The 12,680-nt window shown below is 41.3% G+C and overlaps 1 pseudogene; it reads right to left on the reverse strand.

Annotated features, from left to right (window-relative positions):
• LOC135549347 (RAS guanyl-releasing protein 2-A-like) overlaps positions 1-10,819 on the reverse strand; it is a 36,089-nt pseudogene extending 25,270 nt beyond the window's left edge.
• Between the last annotated feature and the right edge of the window lie 1,861 nt (positions 10,820-12,680).

The raw sequence follows: 12,680 nt of genomic DNA on the forward strand, positions 1-12,680 counted from the left end.
GTGTGTGTGGGGGGTGGGGTTAGGGGGGGGGGGTTAGGAGGGGTTGTGATAGACACTCATGGGGGTGTCCACTAAAAGTTGACTAGCAACATCAACTGGAACCTAAAAGACACCTACCATGAGCGCCCACTGAATCTGCCCAGGAAGAGGCAAACAAAAGAAAAACCCAACCAAACTTAAAGACAGTATATACATATACACACGGTCAAACGTGCACACAAACACACGGTCTCTCTCACACAAGTACAAATACAACGTATACTGCATAATTCAGCCAAGAGCAAATAAGTCAACTGAGTGAGACACAGAAAGAAGCTGGCGAACAGAGCCACCTGCTGGCCAGCCACACTCACCGGTATCCGACAGAAGGACATATGCTCCATGTAGGTGAGGTGCTCTGCTAGTTCAGATGAGTCCAGGTGATGAAAGAGGAGAGATGTCTTCCTCTTCTTGAAGTCAGACTGAGCCTGTCTTCTCCACTCATATGACGGCCTAGAGAGAATAAGAAACGAACATAAACTGTAGAAGTAGAAGTACTGTGAGAGTGGCTGGTTGTCGATGCCCTCATGCACTCTGAAATTCTTTATACTGTATCACTTAAATGGTATGCTAAGCTGTCACTGTGAGAAGACCATGGATGCCTGGCTGCTTGCCTGCTTCTATGCTTGTATGATTTTCTGGCTGCAGACAGACGGCACTTACACACCGTCAATGTTGATGAGTGTGTTCTGATGCTCCCCTCCCTGCTTGGCCAGCTGCTCCTTCAGCCCTCTGATCTGCTCTGCCAGCTCTGGGTTCAGATCAACACTGCTGGGAACTCACTGATCCAGTACCTTATGGAGAGACAGGGTTAAAAGGACAGAAAGGCAGGAAGAAGTTAGTATTGTCATTTCTGGCGCAGAGCAAAAGAGTATGGAAATCAGATACTTACATGTATATAGTAATGCATACATTAAGTATATAATATACTGTGCATTCATGGCAATAATGGCTATCATCCAAGAAAGTCGTGAAGAGGGCACGACAACAGCTTTACCCCCTCAGGAGACTGAAAAGATTTGCCATGGGTCCTCAGATCCTCAAAAAGTTAAACAGCTGAACCATCGAGACCATCCTGACCGGTTGCATCACAGCCTAGTACGGCAACTGACCGTCAGCTGACCGTAAGGCGCAACAGAGGATAGTGCGTACAGTCCAGTACATCACTGGGGCCAAGCTTTCTGCCAACCAGGACACATATGCAAGGCGGTGTCAGAGGAAGGCCCCAAAAATTGTCAACAACTCCAGACACCCAAGTCAGAGATTGTTCTCGGCAAACTGTACCCAAGTGAGCCCCAAGTTTAGGTCCAGAAGGCTCCCTTTTTCTGTCCAAAGATCTCCTTAAAACAGTTTCTACCCCCAAGACATAAGACTGCTGAACAATGAATCAAATTGCCACCCGGACTATTTACATTGAACCCCTCTCTTTGTTTGTAATCTTCTGCTACTTGCTGTATATTGTCTATGCATAGACATACAACAAGCAGTGGCGCTCGGGTGTTTGTTGTCTTTGATGATCTTTTTATACTGTACCTACAGTTGAAGTCGGAAGTTTACATACACCTTAGCCAAATAAGTTTAAACTCAGTTTTTCACAATTCCTGACTTTTAATCCGAGCAAAAATTCAATTTAAGGTCAGTTAGGATCACCATTTTATTTTAAGAATGTGAAATGTCAGAATAATTGTAGAGAGAATTATTTATTTCAGCTTTTATTTCTTTCATCACATTCCCAGTGGGTCAGAAGTTTACATACACTCAATTAGTATTTGGTAGCATTGCCTTTAAATTGTTTAACTTGGGTCAAACATTTTGGGTAGCCTTCCACAAGCTTCCCACAATAAGTTGGGTGAATTTTGGCCCATTCCTCCTGACAGAGCTGGTGTAACCGAGTCAGGTTTGTAGGCCTCCTTGTTCGCACACACTTTTTGAGTTCTGCCCACACATTTTCTATGGGATTGATGTCAGGGCTTTGTGATGGCCACTCCAATACTTTGAGTATGTTGTCCTTAAGCCATTTTGCCACAGCTTTATAAGTATGCTTGGGGTCATTGTTCCATTTGGAATACCCATTTACGACCAAGCTTTAACTTCCTGACTGATGTCTTGAGATGTTGCTTCTGTATATCCACATCTACTTTGTGAAGTACACCAGTCCCTCCTGCAGCAAAGCACCCCCACAACATGATGCTGCCACCCATGTGTTCCACAGTTGGGATGGCGTTCTTTGGCTTGCAAGCATCCCCATTTTTCCTCCAAACATAACGATGGTCATTATGGCCAAACAGTTCTATTTTTGTTTCATCAGACCAGAGAACATTTCTCCAAAAGTACAATCTTTGTCCCCATGTGCAGTTGCAAACCTTAGTTTGGCTTTTTTAATATATTTTTTATTCTTAGTTTTTATTGTAGGAACACAAAGAAAGTACAAATAAAGTCAAATAAAAGAACAACAAAAAAAGATCTGGCAGTTACAGTGCACTTCATACCTTCATCATCATATCATCATATTAGTTACATTGACATCTTTGAATTAGACCTTTTCCAAGTACGAAACCCATTTTCCCAGTATTCTTGACCTCTCTCCTGTTGACTTCTTAGAGCAAAGGTCATACGCTCCATGTGGTGTATTTCTTCGACAATGTCCATCCATTGTGTCACTGTGGGAGGGTCTTTTTGTAGCCATTTCCTAGTGAAAGCCTTTTTACTGGCTGCCAGTAGGACCTTCAAGAGGTACTTTTCTCTATTGTGTAAGTTATCAGGTATTTCACCCATGTACAAAGAAATGAATGTTAGTTCTTTGTCAAATCCCATTATTTTTCCAATGTTAGATCTTATTTCTCCCCAGTAAGTTTTGATTGCGGGGCAAGTCCAAAAGATATGAGAGTGGTCTGCCCTCAATAGACCGCATTCTCTCCAACAAGGGAGTTGTGAGCCAGTCTGTTTTGATTTCAGTTTAGGTGTTATGAAGAAACGTATAACATTCTTCCAACAGAATTCTCTCCATGACCTTGAGTTGGTGGAGCTTTGTTGAGTCTCTAATATGTTCAACCAAGTTTCATCAGTTATTTCAATGTTAAGTTCCTCCTCCCATTTCTTTTTAAAATAGTTTGTAGAATGTTTCTTTCAGGATTGAATACCCAAGTAGAGATTTGAAGTAGTTTTTTGTTACTCCCCAAGTAGTATGCGTTAGTGAATACTTGGATTAATTTTGGAGGTGCTCGAGGGTCACTTTTATTCCCCTTAAGAAATAGTGTTGAACTTGTAGGTGTCTGTAAAAATCTTGTTTATCCAAGCCATGTTTTTTACTTAGGTCCTGGAAGTTATCTAGGTTCCCATTCCTTATAATTGTACTGAATGATGTGATGCCTTTCTGCGTCCATTGTTTAAACCTGCTGTCCTGAGTTGCAGGGATGAAGCTGGGGTCGTATGCGGGCCAACTCAGCAGTTTGATCTCTCTGTCTAAATTATTTTGCTTAACTACCCTAAACCATGTCTTTAGAGAGAAATTAATCCACTGATTTTGTCTATTGTATATTTATTTGACCATCTCCTTATTTCCCAGTACTGACTGTATGGGTATCTCTGTCAAAGTAGTCTCTGTCTTTCCATTTGGATTCCCTTATTTCCCAGTACTGACTGTATGGGTATCTCTGTCAAAGTAGTCTCTGTCTTTCCATTTGGATTCCCTTATTTCCCAGTACTGACTGTATGGGTATCTCTGTCAAAGTAGTCTCTGTCTTTCCATTTGGGTTCCCTTATTTCCCAGTACTGACTGTATGGGTATCTCTGTCAGCGTAGTCTCCATGTCTTTCCATTTGGATTCGTATTCTGAATTGCACCAACACACCAGAGGTCTCAATTGGGCTGACACATAATCATCTTTTAGGTTTGGTAAGGCCATACCCCCACAGTTTTTTGGTAAATGTAATGTTGTATATCTAGTTCTTGGTCTCTTACTGTTCCAGATAAACCTTGATATCCGTTTATCCCTAAACTGTTTAGACGGCATTTCTATGGGCAGTGATTGGAACAAATACAGTAACCTCGGCAGGACGTTCATTTTGATTGCTTCAATTCTACTACTAAGATCTAAGGGAAGTGAATTCCACCTGTCTAGGTCATCATATATTTTCTTGTTGATGTGATCGTAATTCATGCAATAAAGTTTGGGTACATCTTTTGGTAAATTTACTCCCAGATATTTAATGGATGAAGAGGTCCAGGTGAAGTTATACCTACTCTTCAGATCTTCCTGTGGGGTATATTTATATACTAGGGCTTGGATCTTGTGTACGTTAAGCACATACCCTGAATATGTTCCAAATGTTTGTAAAACATCCATCAATCTAGGTACACTTGAGCCTGGGTCTTTAAGGAATAACAGAACGTCATCAGCATACATGCATATCTTTTGTTCACTGCCTCTTATTGCTATTCCCTCTAAGGTTGGGTCCTGTCTTAATGGTTCGAGGTACAAGGAGAAGAGCGTGGGTGAAAGATTACAGCCTTGTCTTGCCCCTCGCTCTGATTTTATCATTTGTGTCAAATGTCCATTTGTTTTTATTCTAGCGGTCGGACAGGAATACAGTGTTTTGATGCACTGTATCACTTCTTTGTTGAAACCAAATATTTCCATAACTTGGAATAGGTAATCCCATCCCACAGAATCAAATGCTTTTTCTGCATCTAGGCTGATTAATATTGCACTTGTCTTATTCTGAGTAATGTGGTCCATGACATGTAGTGTTCTCCTTATATTTTCCTGTGTCTGCCTATTTTGCATGAAACCAGTTTGATCTCCGTCAATCAATGCTGGGATTATGTTCTCCATTATTTTGGCTGTTATTGATGCATATAGTTTAGAATCTGTGTTAAGAATTGCGATAGGTCTATATGCATTGCATTCTTTCTTATCTTTACCCTCTTTTGGGATTACTGATATGATGGCCTCTCTCCATGACCCCCCTCCCTCAGAGTCCAGTTAAAACAGGCCTTAAGTAGAGGTGCTAATTGTTCTCTGAAGGTCTTGAACCATTCTGAAGGGAAGCCATCAGTGCCTGGAGATTTGTTGACTTTTTGTTGAGATATTGCTTTATTAATTTCTTTGGTGGATATTTCTAAAGTTAGTCTATCATTTTGCTCTGTCCCAATTGAGGGGAGATCAAGTGAGTTCAAAAAGTGCTCTATTGTCTGTGCATCTGCCTTCTCTGGTTGCTTGTACAGATTTGTGTAATATGATTTAAATGCATTCTGTATTTCATCTAATTTGCATGTGATCTTTTTTGTTTTGGGGTCTTTTATTTTGAAAATGGTATTCTGTGCTTGTTGTTTCCTGAGTCTCCATGCTAGTAATTTGGTTGCCTTTGAACCTGCTTCATAATATCGTTGTTTCATTAACCTAAGCTTTTTCACTACTTCTTCTCTATAAATCTGGTCAATTTCCTGTTTTACCTTTTGAATCTCTCGTAATATAAGAGGGTCTTTGTATTGACTATGAGATCGTTCTAAGTTTCTTAGGGTTTCCTGTAATTTCAGCAGTTTTGTGCTTTAATCTTTTTCTTGAGAGATGATGTGGCTATGATCTTCCCTCTAATAACCGCCTTAGCTGCATCCCACAAGATAGCAGGAGATACTTCCCCATTATCATTATTCTCCAGATAGATATTCAATTCTGTCTTTATTGATTCCTTGAATGCTGGATCATTCAGCATGCTTGTATTAAGTCTCCATATAGTATTTCTTGGTTTGCTATCAAGGTGCAGAGTTAGGTAAACTCCATTATGATCTGATAAGTCGCTCTGCCCGATCCTACAATCCTTAAGCCTGTGTCTATCTGCACTGTACATAAAAAGTAGTCTAACCTGGAGTATTCAGTGTGGCGGGCTGAGTAAAAAGTATATTCCTTATCGGTCTTGTGGGTGTCACGCCATACATCGAGCAGTCCTAGATCCTGCAGTATCATATTGATCTTCTTGGCAACTAGGCTCATTTTCCTATTTTGGTTTGTGCTGTCCAATTTTGAGTTTAGAATTGTGTTAAAGTCCCATCCACAGATAAGAGTGCCAGTGGTTTCTGTGGCAATTAAATCAAACACCTTCCCGTAGAAGACCATGTCACTCCCTGGGGGTGCGTATACATGAACTAATGTAACTTCCTTGTTATCCAGTTTACATTTAACAAGTATAAATCTACCCTCTTTTTCTTTTATTTCTGACATAAACTCAAAAATTAACTGAATTTGGGATCAAGATTGCAACTCCCCTTCTACCCATTTTGTAAGAAGAAAAAAAAGTGTTCCTGTATCCCATTCTCTTGAGTTTCTCGTGTTCAGGTGTGGATAAGGGAGTTTCCTGCCAGAATAGTATGTCAACTCTCTCATCTTTGCTATTACCTTACTTCTCTTGATGGCACTCCCCAGTCTGTTTTTCATTGAAACTTATGACCTTACTTCTCTTGATGGCACTCCCCAGTCTGTTTTTCATTGAGACTTATGACCTTACTTCTCTTGATGGCACTCCCCAGTCTGTTTTTCATTGAGACTTATGACCTTACTTCTCTTGATGGCACTCCCCAGTCTGTTTATCATTGAGACTTATGACCTTACTTCTCTTGATGGCACTCCCCAGTCTGTTTTGAGACTCATTGATGACTTATTGAGACTTATGACCTTACTTCTCTTGATGGCACTCCCCAGTCTGTTTTTCATTGAGACTTATGACCTTACTTCTCTTGATGGCACTCCCCAGTCTGTTTATCATTGAGACTTATGACCTTACTTCTCTTGATGGCACTCCCCAGTCTGTTTTTCATTGAGACTTATGACCTTACTTCTCTTAATGGCACTCCCCAGTCTGTTTTTCATTGAGACTTATGACCTTAAATTCCCGATGATGCATCGATATAAATAAAAAACCCTGTGCACCATATCTGCCTGCTTATCATGAACCGAAAAATGAACGAAAAATCAAGAACGATAATAAAATAAACCAAAGTGGGAAAATACTTTGGTATTTGGACTCCCATGTCAGAGGACTGTCTCTTGCCTCTGGGGTTTGAGGCGATGAGCCTGTCCGCAGGATGGGCCCCTCGCTCAGATATGAAAATGCGTTACGTAGTCACAAACAAGACCTGGTGGAACCAAAAATAACAAGGGCGCCTAATTTTGTCGCTTATACACGGTTAATTACAAGTGAAAACTATATCGGTCATGCTTGCATATCATGGATCCTCCCCTTGATATGCCCTTCTGTCGCCCCGTTGTCAATGTGTCATTAATCCTTAGCTAATATATATGTTATTAACGTGACGCTACTTAGTGTATTCGTAAAGAACACATGCTTTTGGCTACTCACCCTTGTTCAGCATTGGGGGAAAATAGGGGATATATTTTACCTATTGTATTGTCAACCATAACAACCCAAAGTCTTAACAGCTTGCGGTAACTATTAATTCTGTTAAATCCGATTCAGTGTCTTACATCTTCCCGTTAGAAATGCCTGAGTCTCTCTCGGATGTGGACGTCCTCTCGCCGAGATGGTTTCCCTCTTTCTCCATGACCCTGCTTGTCAACAATGAGACAAGGGAGAGCTTGCTCGAGTCTTTTCCCGCTGGTGATGTCGCCTTTCTCCTGGCGGTATACTCCACTGGGAAGCCCCTTGACTTCAGGTCCTCAGCCGCCTCGTCTGCATGCTCGTATGTAACCTGGGCCATTTTCCAGAAATAACCACATTTTTGCCGGGAATGGTGCTTGGAAGCGAATTCCCTTCTCTTTAAGTGCTTTCTTAATGGGGGTGTATTCTTTCCTTCTTTTCAGTATCTCTCCCACGTAGTCATGATCAAAGAACACTCGTTGGCCTTGGAAGTCAACAGGCTTTTTCCAGGTTGCATCTAAGACTTTCTCTTTGACTGAGACTTTTAGGAACCGTACTACTATGGATCTTGGTGGGGCGCCGCTGGGGGGGTTTTGAGGCCAGAGCTCGGTGTGCTCTCTCGATTCCCAGGCCAGTGTCGTCTTCAAGTATGCTCTTGAATAGACCCTTCCACGAAGTTGGGCATAGAGTATATTTCTGCGCCCTCTACTACGTTATAAAGTCTAATGTTGTTTCGACGTGAGAAACCTTCGAGTTCTGTCACTTTTGCCTGTAGTGCGTGTTGGCTTTTCAGTGACTGTTCAAGTATTTCCTTGACTGCTGAGTTCCATGTGTCCGTTTCCCCAATGCGCTGTTCTGCGTCCCACATGCTTGTAGATAAGCTGTGAAGTTCTAATTTGTTTTCTTCCAGTTTCTGGTTAATGTCCTTCTTGAACTCATTTAGTTATTTTCTTACATCTTCTCGAAGTTCCTCTCATAAGCCTGTGAGCGCCTCGCGCAATTCCTCCTTCATCACCTCACGAAATGAGGGTTCTTTTGCTGCTGCTATCATATTTGCTCTAGCATTAGCCATTTCTGGTTCATCGACGATTATATCTTCTGCTGTCTTGTTACGGGCTGTTGTTGTAGCTCCGCGACCTTTTCCTATTTTCTCCTTCTCCATTTTGCGTAGGTTATTATAATGCTCAGAGTAAATACTTGAATTTAGGGGGGATACCCAACCGATGTGCAGTACGAAAGCGAGGCAGCCATTTCCTAAGTTGCATCACCGGAACCCCCAGTCTGGCTTTTTTATGGCGGTTTTGGAACAGTGGCGTCTTCTTTGCTGAGCGGCCTTTCAGATAATGTCGATATAAGACTCGTTTTACTGTGGATATAGATATTTTGTACCTGTTTCCTCCAGCATCTCCACAAGGTCATTTGCTGTTGTTGTGGGATTGATTTGCACTTTTTGCACCAAAGTACGTTCATCTCTAGGATAAAGAAAGTGTCTCCTTCCCGAGCAGTATGACGGCTGCGTGGTCCCATGGTGTTTATACTTGCGGACGATTGTTTGTACAGATGAGCATGGTACTTTCAGGTGTTTGGAAATTGCTCCCAAGGATGAACCAGACTTGTGGAGGTCTAACATTTTTTTCTGAGGTCTTGGCTGATTTCATTTGATTTTCCTATGATGTCAAGCCAAGAGGCAATGAGTTTGAAGGTAGGCCTTGAAATACATCCATAGGTACACCTCCAATTGACTCAAATGATGTCAATTAGCCTATCAGAAGCCGCTAAAGCCATGACATCATCTTCTGGATTTTTCCAAGCTGTTTAAAGGCACAGCCAACTTAGTGTATGTAAACTTCTGACCCACTGGAATTGTGATACAGTGAGTTATAAGTGAAATAATCTGTCTGTAAACAATTGTTGGAAAAATGACTTGTGTCATGCACAAAGTAGATGTCCTAACCGACTTGCCAAAACTATAGTTTGTTTACAAGAAATTTGTGGAGTGGTTGAAAAACGAGTTTTAATGACTCCAACCTTAATAAACTTCCGACTTCAACTGTATATGTTCAGATTACCTCAACTAGCCTGTACCCCCGCACACTGACTCAGGGCTGGGGCCCCCTGTATATAGCCTCATTATTGTTATTCTTATTGTGTTACTTTTTATTATTACTTTTTATTTTAGTCAACTTGGTAAATATGTTCTTCTTCTTGAACTGCACTGTTGGTTAAGGGCTTGTAAGTAAGCATTTCACAGTAAAGTCTACACTTGTTGTTTTCGGCGCATGTGAACAATAAAGTTTGATTTGATTTTGATTTGATATGCCCTACGGAAATACTATGCCTATTGCTTACAGGGAAATCATAATAAATCAAATCATATTGTCTTGGTCACATACACGTGGTTAGCAGATGTTAATGCGAGTGTAGCGAAATGCTTGTGCTTCTAGTTCCGACTATGCAGTGATATCTAACAAGTAATCTAACAAATTCACAACAACTACCTTATACACACAAATGCAAAGGGATGAATAAGAATATGTACATATAAATAGATGGACGAGCGATGGCCGTGCGGCATTGGCAAGACGCAGTAGATGGTATAGAATACAGTATATACATTTGCGATGAGTAATGTGGGATGTGTAAACATTCTTAAAGTGGTGTTATTTAAAGTAACTAGTGAAACCTTTGTGTCACTAGTGGCCAGAGATTTGAGTCTGTACGTTGGCAGCAGCCTCTCTATGTTAGCGATGGCTGTTCAACAGTCTGATGGGTTACTGTTGAAACACAAGCCCAGAATCTCACAATTAAGACCTGAAACAGTTCTTTCTCTGTAGTGCTCCACATTCACTCACTTGATAAGATGGCAAATTTGTGACCCGAGTTCAGGCTGACAGTTTTCCATCCAGAGACCTGTTTGAGTGGTTAAGGAGCAAAATGACTCTTCCATTTGAGTCCCTTTTGTCTGCTAAATCCTAGGGGCCCATCGCTATATGTCAAAAATAACCCTCTACTAGCATCTGGCACATACATTTTTTTTATAAAGAGAATAGTAGTGTGTCATTTGTCTGAAAGGATACTTGTTGGAGAGTTTCTTGGCCAGGTCAGCAGAGGAGATGTACCAGGGATGTATCGTGAGAAACATCTGGACCAGAGGCTCATCACTCAGCCTGCCTGAGCCGCCAGATATTGTGTGATTAATTTAAATGGAAACTGCTGTAGTTGTGCACACAAACAAAACAACAACAACAAAAAAACGATCAAAACGTTATCTAAGCAAGCACCGTCTTCAACTAAATCAGACACTACACCAAAAGAGAGGCAATTAGTGAATCCTTACCAAATGCTTTGATGCAAGCATCCGTAAGATCATCCGTTGTCGCTGACTGATCCAATTCGATGAACTTCATCCTCCTCTGGTTCTCTCTCCAATGCCCCTTTCTGTTGTCTCCTCCGTTCGAACACACAGTGAGATTGTGATGAGGTGTGGGATTCAGAAGAAATGCTGTGTGTTTGCTATTCTGTTGGGCAAACCTTCCAACAGAGCCCTCTGATGAGTCTGTTAGTCCTCAGGCATGCAGCTACCCTGCTCCATTCAACAAGCCAAGCAACTCTTCCTCTTTCATGAGGATTTCAGTTTCAGTTTAAGTGTGCGTTCTGCCTCACCTTAACACATGAACGTTGGTACGGACATGAAAACAACAAAAAAAGACTCTCAGACGAGTATGTTCTACCCATCTGAGAGTAGGCCTAGAAAATTGGTATTCATCTGTTCACTCACTGATGTTAATACCAAATGGTCTATTTTTGTGACAAAAGAACCAGCAATATTGCAATATTTTGGTTTTAATAATTCATCCTTCCACATCAATGTTTGATCTGATTATAAATGATGAAAGGAAAAGATCATCTTATCCAAATGATTACCCATCAGACAGAGATCAAAGTGTGTTGGTGGCTGTTCAATCTTTCCCACGTATTAAATAAATGTCAAACACAATTAGACGTTGCTCTGTTTTGCATACATTTCCTGACCTATTAGATACAGTAGAAGAGTCATTACAACACTATTCCCAGCACTTGACACCACAACCAGTCTAACAACCCAAATTATATTAGATCATAAAAAAATGTCTTACCCTCTTGAAATGACCCCAGCAGTGTTGTCATGAGGTGTGTAAAACTGGAAAAGTGTCTGTCATCAAGTGGATAGCAAACATCAAGAGAACTTATTTGACCCTGTTAAGACCTCCTTAACTATCTCACTAAATGTAAATGTTAATGCTGTATATTAAAAGTCATTAGGATCCCATCAGAAGACTACGAAAGCTGTCGGAACCCCTGCATCCCATAACGTATTCCAAGCAGTTTGTCTGACTGAGTGACAGTTACAGATACAGTTACAGATACAGTTACAGATACAGTTACAGATACAGTTACAGTTCCCTTTAGCTGTCTTTTGCTCTCAGTTTCCTTTTTTTTGCTGAGCGATTTATGTGCGGTCACCTTCCCTTCTCTTGACCGCGCCCCAAAGTGTCAACCACCTTTCCACTCAATAAAGTAAATGCACTAACAAAGTACTGCTGTGGTCATGGAAACATGTTTGTCTCCTCTCTCTCTCTCTCTCTCTCTCTCTCTCTCTCTCTCAACACACATACATCCTGAGGGTGGGGGTGTAATCATGGTTTTCCTTTCTAGTTATTCCATTTGTTTGAAGTATGTGTTTCAAGTATGTTTCAGATTTGAGATTCTTCAAAGTCGCCACGATTTGACTTAATGACAGCTTTGCACACTCTTGGGCACTCTCTCAAACAGCTTCACCTGGAATGATTTTCCAACAGTCTTGAAGGAGTTCCCACATATGCTCCTTCACTCTGCGGTCCAACTCCTCCCAAACCATCTCAATTGGGTTGAGGTTGGGTGATTGTGTAGGCCAGGTCATCTGATGCAGCACTCCATCACTCTCCTTCTTGGTCAAATAGACCTTACACAGCCTGGAGGTGTGTTGGATCATTGTCCTGTTGAAAAACAAATCATAGTCCCACTAAGTGCAAACCAGATGTAATGGCATATCGCTGCAGAATGCTGTGGTAGCCATGCTGGTTAAGTGTGCCTTGAATTCTAAATAAATTACTGACAGTGTCACCACCCCCACACCATCATACATCCTCCTCCTGTTACGGTTTTCTTCATTCTCCTCCTCTGAAGAGGAGGTGTAGCAAGGATCGGACCAAAATGCAGCGTGGTAATTTTGATACATGTTTAACAAAC

This window comes from Oncorhynchus masou, chromosome 12 (assembly GCF_036934945.1).
Source record: "Oncorhynchus masou masou isolate Uvic2021 chromosome 12, UVic_Omas_1.1, whole genome shotgun sequence".
In the NCBI taxonomy this organism is placed as follows: Eukaryota; Metazoa; Chordata; class Actinopteri; order Salmoniformes; family Salmonidae; genus Oncorhynchus; species Oncorhynchus masou.